The sequence below is a fragment of the Hippopotamus amphibius genome, chromosome 1, assembly GCF_030028045.1.
Source record: "Hippopotamus amphibius kiboko isolate mHipAmp2 chromosome 1, mHipAmp2.hap2, whole genome shotgun sequence".
Classification (NCBI taxonomy): Eukaryota; Metazoa; Chordata; class Mammalia; order Artiodactyla; family Hippopotamidae; genus Hippopotamus; species Hippopotamus amphibius.
In genome coordinates this window covers 166469785-166480786 of record NC_080186.1, presented here as the reverse complement: position 1 = coordinate 166480786, position 11002 = coordinate 166469785, and positions in this window count along the sequence as shown.

The following is an 11002-nucleotide window of genomic DNA, read 5'->3' as shown; positions in this document are numbered from 1 at the left end:
ACGACCTGCAAGGGTCCTGCAGGCGGGGACTGTCCTAAGCTGAATTAAAGACCCCAGTCCTGAGAAGCCGAGAAGCCGCGAGTGAAGGGGAGGGAGGGGGAAGGGAGGGAACAGGGAAGAGGAGGGAGGGGAAGGGAGGGGCGAGGGACGGGGGGGAGGGGGGAGGGGGGAGGGAGGGGCGCTCAGGGGTATGTGTGCTGAGGGTGGTGTGTTTGGGAGGGGCTGCGGCTCCCTTTCAGGACAGAGAAACTGGGCCTCAGAGAAAGAATGGGAGCTGGCCTTTCCAGTCAGCGCTGTGAGAGGCGGCGCAGGGCCTCAGTGTCCTCCCCTGAACCTAACATGAGTTAGCTCACCCTCCACAATAATCCGTGCGGTGAAATATCGCTATCCTTTTTTATTTGTGAGGGAACAGGTTCAGAATGGTTAAGTGGGAGAGCAAGGATTTTCTTTATACCGTTAACCCGTTTCCTATCGTTGACTTCTGAAGAGGCCTCCAGTCCAAAATAAGCGTGGTTGCAGGGAAACCCCACGTCTAGGGAGGAGACCTCCCTGTGCCAGTGAATATCCGTTGGTTCGGCATTTGTGTACCGAGCCCCGGGGCGGGGTGGGGAAGCGGGGAGGGTGTGTGAAGAGCCAGAGCCCAGCCTGCGCAGAACTCTTGTATGGGGTGCTCCCTGAAGGCTTCGTGATAGTCTCCCTAGGATGACGCCGACCCTTAAGGGAAAGGAGTTAGTCTGGAAGTTCCCGCCCCCACCCGCTCCAGTCAGGCACTTTGACAAGCTCTGCTCTGCTCTGCTTAGGGAACATCGCCACCCCTCCCTAGGAGACTAAGGCGCCAGGTTCACCTAACCAACAGGCACGTGATGGTATTCCTGACGCCAAAGCGACAAAAGACACTTCCACATAGGGCCCTCTAAAGAAATCAGGGGCCTACAGCTCTTCTGGGATGGGACTGGGCAGGGAGGCCAAGCAGCCTCTTGGGTTACCAGGTCTTTGTCTACAAGCTGTGGTATCCAGTGTCTGCCAGGTGCCACAGCTGATGACAGGAAGATGAAAAGGACCTACGGCTCTCATATTTTTTCTCACAACACTGCCCTGTCCTCAGCAGCTCAAACTTAAGGGCTCCTAGTCAAGAACCTCTGGAGCCCCTTTGCTCCCCTGCCTATGGCAAACAAGGTGGCACCTTGTAAAGCCTTGTGGAGCATCCTAAACAGTGCCACATCACACATCTAGCCTAAGGATCTAGCACAGGGCCTGGCATAAAGTAGGTATATGTTTTTTCCAAATGTCTGTGGTCCCCCAAAATTAGAATCATGAAGAGATTCTTGTTTTTAAAATGCAGATTTTGTTTACTCATGCAGCTATTATATGCATAGATTATCTCAGGAAAGATACACAGTAATTGTTTGCCTCAGGGGAGGGGAACTAAGTGACTGGAGAAGAGGGTTGGGGTAATTTTTCAATCTGTACCCTTTCTGCCTTTTGGATTTTGATCCATATGAATGTATTACATATTCAAAATTTTCATTACTTCAAAAAAAGGCATCAGGTCAAGAAAAATGCCGATTCCTGGGTCCACTCTTGATGTAATGAATCAGGCTCCCTGGGGGCAGGTTTTTCTGCCTTTGAACAAGTTCCCCCAAGTGATTCTTAAACCCAGGGTAAATTGAGAAACCGCTATAGTAGGGACTCAGTGATTAAGCACTGCTAAGAAGGGGTCAGGAGTGTCTATCAAAGGTGACTCATTTAGCTTCACATTTTCTGAATCAACCACACCCTCCACTCAGGAGAGACAAGACAGTTGCAGGACTGTGGGGTGGAGGCTGGGGAACACACATCCCCACTCATTTGTCCTTAATCACCAGCCCAGGTCAAAAAGGACTGGCCCCCACAAAGTCCCCTTGGTATGTGGGGATGGTGGGGGGAGGTTCTACTGATCCTGGAGCTGGCCCTGAGAAGGCTGAGGTCTCATCCTTACTTCAGTCACTCCGCACACCATGTGATCAAAATTCCTTGTGTTATAGAGGAAGAAAATAAAAGAGAGGGGACTTTTCCAGTGTCACAAAGTCACTGCAGAGAAGGGCTGAGGTTCCAGCCCTGGCCATGCTTCTGCAACCACAGCCCAGATATTGAATTTTAGCCCCATCCCTCCAATGCCAGGAATATTTTCTGATTAACTATTCCCAGCATATTACCTCCAGGGAAGCTAAAGTCCTGGGATTCAAGCAGTCCAGGTGGGAAAATCTGGTTTTTATGGTGAATTCACTTCCAGAGATGATCTCCCTTTGTAAACAGAGTTTCGCAGCTGTAAAGCGTTCACAGGAGCAATCCTATGAGGACCAACATTTTCAGTGGATCTAAAATTGGACTGTGCTGTCCAGAATTCAGTCATACTCCCTTTCTCAGGCACCTGCCCATGGGAGAGACCTCAGACTCTGGATGTGTGTTCCAGCCCATAGGACAGCATGTAAGCTAAGAAGTAATCCAGTCCTCATGGTCAGAGATCTCCTGGCTGTACTTTCCTGCTGTGTCAGCTTTCTCAGTCTTGCTCCCCTGATAGAGTGGTTAAGCACCGCAATGGTTATGTGATCTTGGGCAAGTTATTTCACCTCTCTGAGCCTCACATTCCTCTGCTTAGCCCCTCCTTCTTCTCTTTTGTCAAACTCTAAACCTTCCATCTAAAATCATCTAAAATCATACTACCTTATTACTCCAGAGGAGAGAGTGCTGAATGCAAAGAAAAAAAAAAGTGAAATTCTTGGATCTTAGTTTGCAAAATGGACTCAAAACCCAAAGATTTTTAGAGGAAGAAAGTTTTTTGGAGCAATGAAAGCCCAAAAGGCTGAAGGACCCATATCTTAAATTTACATCAGCAACAGCAGGGTCAGGAAGAAGGCGTGATAATACCAGAGCCAGTTTTCCAAAAGACTGGGGGTGGGGGAAAAATTAAGGCAAAGAGAGCACTGCACTTAGCTACCGGGGTGGGTCTCTGAGAAGGGACTCTCTCTCCCTCCCTCCCCTGATCCCCTCTACCCAGGGACAGAGAGAGATTAGGACCCCCAGAAAGGTTTGGGAGCTCTGAGAGTGAAGAGAATCTGTGCCTTGGTCTGTGAGTAAGGTCTGAAGTCTTCCATAATAAGAAAGTATGGCAGCAGTGAAGTAGGAATGGCACCTGGGTGTGCCTAGGCAAGTGGGCCTGTGAGCGTCTCAGGCTGGTGAGGAACATTGAAGTATATCCTGAGATCCTTTGAGCATGGAAGTTGCTCAAAGAGGAGCTAGATAAGCAGCAAGGGGTTTGTAGGATGTAATAAATGGAACCAAATGAAACTAGAATTCTGAACAGTCCAAGCCGGAGACCATGGCACAAACACATACATCTGTGGGCATAGCAGAAATCAAGGATGACAGTTCACAACTGGCAGGGATCAAGTCTAACTGCTTCCCTGAGCAGTAGAGGAAGATGGGTGATGACCAAGGGCTAGACAATCTCCAGCCACCTCAACTCCCACTCCAGGCCATGATCACATAAGCTCAGAATGTAGCTGTGACCCTGGATAGCAGAAGAGGGTCAAAACCCTCAACTTGACTGAGTGTACCCCTGAAATGACTGAGTGATTATACAACCACTTGATTGAAGTGATCAGCTTATATTTTTGCTATCAAATGGAAATTGCTACTATAGAAAGTAATGAGAGCTATCATTTTGGCACATCCAAATTTTCTGACTTTAAATTTTCATACAGCCATGGTGCACAAGAACCATATAGACCTGCTGCTGCCCATTTGCTGCTCACATCCCGTGTGATCTGGGTAGGATATGTGTCTTCCCCTCTCTAGCCTCAGTCTCCTTGTCTGTAGAATGGGGCCTATAGCAATATCTGCCTCTGAGGATTTTTGTGAAAATTGTTTTAATCACTAGAATGGCTAAGCTTGAGTGACAATACCAAGTGTTGAGAAGGATGTGGAACAACTGGAACTCTCACACATTGCTGGTGGGAGTGCAAATTGGTATATTTCAGAAAATTGACAATATCTACTAAAACTAAACATGTAGGGACTTCCCTGGTGGCACAGTGGTTAAGAATCTGACTGCCAATGCAGTGGACACAGGTTTGATCCCCGGTCTGGGAATCCCACATGCCATGGAGCAACTAAGCCCATGAGCACGTGCGCCACAACTACCAAAGCCCGTGCGCCTAGAGCCTGTGCTCTGCCACAAGAGAAGCCACTGCAATGAGAAGCCCGTGCACTGCAACGAAGAGTAGCCCCAGCTCGCCACAACTAGAGAAAGCCCACATGCAGCAACGGAGACCCAATGCAGCCAACAAATAAATGAATAAATAAAAAAAAAAAACAAAATTAAACATGTATATACTCAGTGGCTCGGTAATCCCAATTCTGGACTAATTCCTAACAAGAATAAGTCCTCATATCCATCAAAAGATATGTTTAGGAATGTTCCCAGCAACTTTATTCATAAGAGGAAAAAAACTAGAAAAAACATATCCATCAACTGTAAAATGAAAACAATAAATTGTCATATATTCATACAATGGAATACTAAACAGCAATGAAAAGGAAACTGCTGATATAACCATGGATGTATCTCACAATTTGAGCAAAGAAAGGTAGACACAAGAGTACTTATTATATGAGTCCATTGAAATTAAGACCAAACACAGTCAAAAATTAATGTAAGTTAAAGAAGATAGAATAATAATAGTTCCCTTTGCCAGGGAGGCACGTATTGATGAGGGAAGATCTGGGATGCTGGCAATTTCTTATCTTTATCCAGGTGGTAATTTCACGGGTGTATGCACATATAAAAATTCACTGAGGGCTTCCCTGGTGGCGCAGTGGTTAAGAATCTGCCTGCCAATGCAGGGGACACAGGTTCGAGCCCTGCTCTGGGAAGATCCCACATGCCACGGAGCAACTAAGTCCGTGCACAACAACTACTGAGCCTGTGCTCTAGAGTCAATGAGCCACGACAACTGAGCCCACATGCCGCAACTATTGAAGCCCGAGTGCCTAGAACCCATGCTCCAAAGCCACCACAATAAGAAGCCCACGAACCACAGCAAAGAGCAGCCCCTGCTCTCTGCAACTACAGAAAGACCCCACACAGCAACGAAATACAGCCAGTAAATAAATAGTAAATAAATAAATAAATAAATAAAATTATTTTTAAAATTCACTGAACTATAATATTTGTGTACTGCATAAAAGTCATAACTCAATTTAAAAAGGAGGGAGGGCTTCCTAGGTGGTGCAGTGGTTAAGAATCTGCCTGACAATGCATGGGGCACGGGTTCGATCCCTGCTCCAGGAAGATCCCATTTGCTGCGGAGCAACTAAGCCCATGAGCCACAACTATTGAGCCCATGTGCCGCAACTACTGAAGCCCGTGTGCCTAGAACCTGTGCTCCGCAACAAGAGAAATCCACATCAATGAGGAGCCCACACACCACAGTGAAGAGCAGTCTCTGCTCTCCGCAACTAGAGAAAGCCCATATGCAACAACAAAGACCCAACACAGCCAATAGATAAATAAATAAATTTATTTTAAAAAATAAATAAAAATAAAAAAATAAAAAGGAGGGAGTGTGAAAATGGATGTTGCATGCTTAGCATGGTTCCAGTGTCAATTCCAGAAGGAACTTTGAGCCCATGTAGCCTCTCCTTCCCATGGCTACCCAACCCTCCACAGCCAAGGCTTCAGGAGTAATGAAAGACACTGGGAGAGAAGGTGGGGGATTGTTGCAAGCCCCCTATGCCTTATCTGCCCAAGGTAGAATAGTCTGAAGCCTTAGACAACTCTGCAGAAAGGGCCACTCATCAGCTTCCTTGCTTCTATCATAGTCAGCCAGTGCACTGCCTCTCCTGGTGAGCTATGGACCCACCCTCTGAAAACTGCCATGGAAGCTCTAGGCAGAAGGGGCATCCAACCTAACAGTACAGGAGAAAACTTTCTGACCCATATCTGTATCCAGCACCATCAGAGAGCTGTGGGCCCAGGCTAGATTGGAGGGTTGTCAAGCCAGAGTGAGCCTGCCCATGAGATTGAGATGGGTTATGTAACCAGCCCCAGCCACACAGCAGGCAAGTGAGAATTGAACCTAGGTCTGACTGATTCACCACAGAGGAATCAAAGTTTCCCAGAAGAACATGGGCTATTCTCTGCTCCACCCCCTCTCCCAGAGGGAAAGTCTATGGGGGCACATGGGTGCCCCCTTTGGGCTCAGAGTGGCTAGGCTGGACCCAGCAAAGGCAGGCACAGGTATGGGGTTGCCCTACAGGCTGGTCCTGGCCAATCTCCAAGAACTACCAACACTGACTGGTTTCAGCCAGCAGATGGTACTAGAGGGCCAGATGGCTGTCCAAGGAGAGCATCATTTTTTTTTAAATTTTATTATTTTATTTATTTATTGGCTGCATTGGGTCTTCATTGCTGCCCCATGGGCTTTCTCTAGTTGCTAAGAGTGGGGGCTGCTCTTCATTGTGGTGTGTGGGCTCCTTATTGCGGTGGCTTCTCTTGTGGAGCACAGGCACTAGGCAAGTAGGCTTCATTAGTTGTGGCACACAGGCTCAATAGTTGTGGCTTACGGGCTCTAGAGCACAGGCTCAACAGTTGTGGTGCATGGGCTTAGTTGCTCTGTGGCATGTGGGATCTTCCCCAGAGCAGGGCTCGAACCCATGTCCCCTGCATTGGCAGGCAGATTCTCTGCCACTGCACCACCTAGGAAGTCCCAAGGAGAGCATCTGTACTGAGCCTTCCCCCTCCCCAGTTTGCCCTATTTGCCCTGCCCTCTCACTGAGATGGCTCCAGAACCTGCCCTCTCTTCTCTCCAGGACCCAGAATCCTGTCCAGATCCCTGTTCTGGCCATCAGACAACGAATGCCAGCACAGCTTTTCACACACACACTGTGGTTGTAGCCTCCAGCCCTGTGGGCCACAGCATCCTTCTGTGAAATCGAATTCACACACAACAAGTCCTGGCAGCAGGGATCAGGTAGGCTCAGTCAGGAGCAGGGCAGTGCATTGCATCAAGGGCTCTTTTGCAGACGACAAAACCATGACAGTTATGACCTGCAATCTCCCTCTGTATCTTTCCACTGTTTGTCTCTGTGGGGGCTCAGAAGACCCCAGCACCAATGTGGCATCTGGAGCTAGCACACTGGGGCAGAGACCACCAGACAGGGCAATCTGTCTGAAAGGTATACAACCCAGCTTGCCAGCTGTCTGCCTGTGGAGCTCCAGGCCAGGCCCTGAGATGCTAAGTATTCGAGGAGCCAGACTCAAGGAGACATCAGTGAGGTGAAGGCAAGTGTGGTTTGATAATGTCCTATAATGCAAATGTCAGTTTGTGTCTGCTGAGTGCCCAGGCAGGAAGGCCAGTCAGCCAAGGGGCCACTGAGTGGCAGGATTTTCCCAGGAGAATCTCTCAGTCAATGACCCACTCACCAACTGGCCCAGAAAGCTGCCAGTGTGTGGACTGTGTCAGCCAATTAATCAATGAGTATTTACCTAGTACCCTCTTGCTTCACCCTCCCCACCCCCCCAACCAGTCATAGGCAGTGGTAAACAAGAAAGATAAAGGACTTCTGCCCTCAGGGAGTTTATCTTCTAATGGGTTAGATGTGACAAGCACAAATATGGGAATGTTAAGTAGATAAGTACTGTGAAGAAAATAAGAGTTGAAGTGGGGGAGAGTAGGAGCAACCTACTTAAGCAGAAAACCAGCTGAAGAAAGTACCAGCCATGGAAAGAAGAGGAAGAAGTGCTCAAGTAGAGCGTATGCAAAGGCTCTAAGATAAGAATGAGTTTGGTATATTCCAGGAACAAGCCTAGCATCATTAGAGCTTAATCCATGGGAGAGTACAAAGAGATGAAGGCAAAGAAGGGCCAAAACAGGAAGAGCTTTGTAGGGAGGACATTATAAGAAAGTTGGATTTTCTTCTATTTGCATTTGAAACAGAGTTGGGGCCCTGTGGGGCCTGGGCACGGAGGCCCCCTTTGTCCACCATTTCTATAGCCAAGACTCCACCCTCCATGAGCTTCCCTGAGTTCTAAAGGGCAGATTTAAACTGTTGCTAATCAAGGAAGGAGCAGCCAAGAAACCACCTGAGGCAAGATTAAAGGGACCAGAGAAACTCATCAAAATTAAGAGAAGACCACCTGAGACAAGGTTGAGGGCGTGCAAGCCTTGCTCACACTCTAATCAACCAGTTATAAAACCCTTCACCAGATCCTCTGGGGTGGAGACACATAGTTTTTTGAGGCAGAAGCCTGGTGTGTACCCCTTTGCCTGGCAAAGCAATAAAGCTATCCTTTTCTACTTCACCCAAAACTCTGTCTCCAGGATTTGGAGCTGTACAGAGGCTGAGCTTTAGGTAACACATTTAGCAACCTCAGGCAACATGCCACAACACAAATGGCAAGTGGCATGATGGGATCTACAGCTTACAAAATCACTCTTGTGACTGTATGGAGAATGGATTGTAGTGGGGGAAAGAAGGGAAGTAGTAAGATTTTTTAGCAGGCTTGAACGAGGGCAGGGGCAGTGCAGTTGAGGAGAAAGATATATTTGCAGGTATAGTTAATGAACTGCATGTGAGGGATAACTGTGTGCATAGTGGTACTCTTTTCTGAGGTAAGGGTACACCAGGAGTTGATGTGGGAGATCAGGAATTCAGTTTGAGATGCATCTCAGAGATTTGAGTCACATCAAGGAGGCAATTGGAAATGTAACTCTGGAGCTCAGGGGGAGAAGTTGGGCTAAGGATATAAATTTGGGGCTCTTCAGCATACAGATGGGCTAGATGAGATTACCTAGGTAGAGGAGAAACAGAGACCTAAGCATTTAATCATTCTAACATTTAGAGCACAGGAAGAAATAGCAAAGGAAATTGGGAAGGAGCAAAAAGATAGTAGGAAAATAAGCAAATCACTAGATTTGCCCTACACTAGTAATGATAGGAGAATAAATTATTTCCAGGAAATTGTTTTGGTCAATTGCTTCAAATGCTAAAAACTGGAATTTAACACTCAGAAAAATACCCACTATACTTGGCAATATGAAAATAATCTTAATAACGCCAATGATTTCAGTGGAATGGTGTGCTGAGAAAAGAATGTAATATGAAAAGATGGAGTTTTGCTAAGAGAAGTATAGAAAAGGGGGAGACACTTAAGGGGACTATCAGGTCAAAGAAGTTTGTTTTTAGGATTGATGATACTGGAGCCATGTTCGTTTATGCTGCTGGGTATAATCCAAATGAGGAGATCAATATTGGAGATAAAGACGGTGATGTAGGTGGTGGCAGGGGGAAGAAAGATTTTGTCTGATTGTACTCTGAAGTACAAGGGTGAGTCAAAAATTATCCACACTCCAGTTATATTAAAACTTGTGTAAATGCTACAGCCCAAGTGCGGATAATTTTTGACTCACCCTCGTATTAATAGGCAAGGTCATCAGTTCTGGAAGGCAGATGCTGGCAATCTGTATCAGTCCTTTTGATGGCTGAGAAAAAAAAAAAATCTCAGGAAGCAAGGGGATTGTTTGGCAGTAACTATGGTCCCTTTGACCTTCGTATGAGTCCCTACCAGTATAGTTGTGTCAGTTTCTCTAGCCATGTCCTGCTTCTGAGGTGCAGCCCCAAGCTCTGGTCAGAAAATCCCACAGTAGACTACAACAGATTCCCATCCTGCAGCTTCCCTCCTGCTGCCCCGACCTCCCAAGCCCCAGCAGGTGAAGACAGAAATCTCTAGGGATGTTATCAGGTCATGGTCAGTGCTGCTTTAACAAACCATTCTCTTTTAAAATAAATGTCATCTTGAGATAGTGTCTAATACAGATTGGTGAGAAGGGATAGCTCCTTCCATCCTTCCTCCTCAACTCAGTCACCTCCTCAGAAACCACCAGACTCGTTACCAGCCCAGTGTAGTTAACTTTAACGGAAATTTATCTACACCAAAAAAAATTTAAAAGCCACTCCATCAAAATCTCTTAATGCTATTATGTGGAAAACTGTCATAATCCATAAGCTTGAACTGTGCAGTGGACAACCTGCACAAAAGTATATGCAGGCTCTAGCTAAAAGGGCATCTTTTTTACCCTCTTGGCCCCTTTATTTCTCTTCATAGCATGTGATTCCTACCTGACTTTTTTATACTTGTCTCTCAAGTGTAAGCTTCGCAAGGGCAGACACTTGGTGTTGTACACCAGTGTATTTATTCCCAGTGCCTAATAACACCTGGAACCTACAAGGTGGCTCAGTAAGTAGCTGCTGAGTGAGTGTTTAATTCTCTTTCCTTCTATTTGCCCTTTCAAAGGTTGTTATATTTTAAAAGGCTCCTGGCTAACATTGAAAAGTATCTAATGAAGCAACTTCAGCACCCATACAGATCAGAGGTGGACAGCATTTGTGGAGTCAAGTCCTCCCTATCAGAATTTGTGGATGGTTAACTGGCACCAGCAGACCAGACTAGAAAGTAATTTAGTCTTGGCTTCTGGCTCCTCTCAAAGATGACAAGTTAATGGTCTTCAGAATGGTGGGGATATTGTCAGGCAATGAAACGCTAGCAGAAGCTTCCATTTACTCACCTTGTTAAAACCTAAACAACTGACTAGTTTCCAATAGTCTTGTACCAAATACCAGATGTTTAATTAAAGAGTACAATACCAGGGTCATTTCTCAGCTACAAGAATACTCAAAAATCAATTTGCACTATCAGCAACAAAAGGAAGAATTATTTCATTTACATGCAACAGACGGGGGTGGGGTGAGCACAGAGGATTTTCAGGGCTGTGAGAATGTTCTGTATACTACAAGGTGGATAGATGTCATTATACATGTCCAAAACCACAAAACATACACCAAGAGTGAACCCTAAACTGCAGACTCCAGGTGATCATGGTATGTCAATGTGGGTTCATCAATTTTAACAAATGTACTACTCTGGTGGGGGATGTTGACAATGGGGGAGGTTATACATATT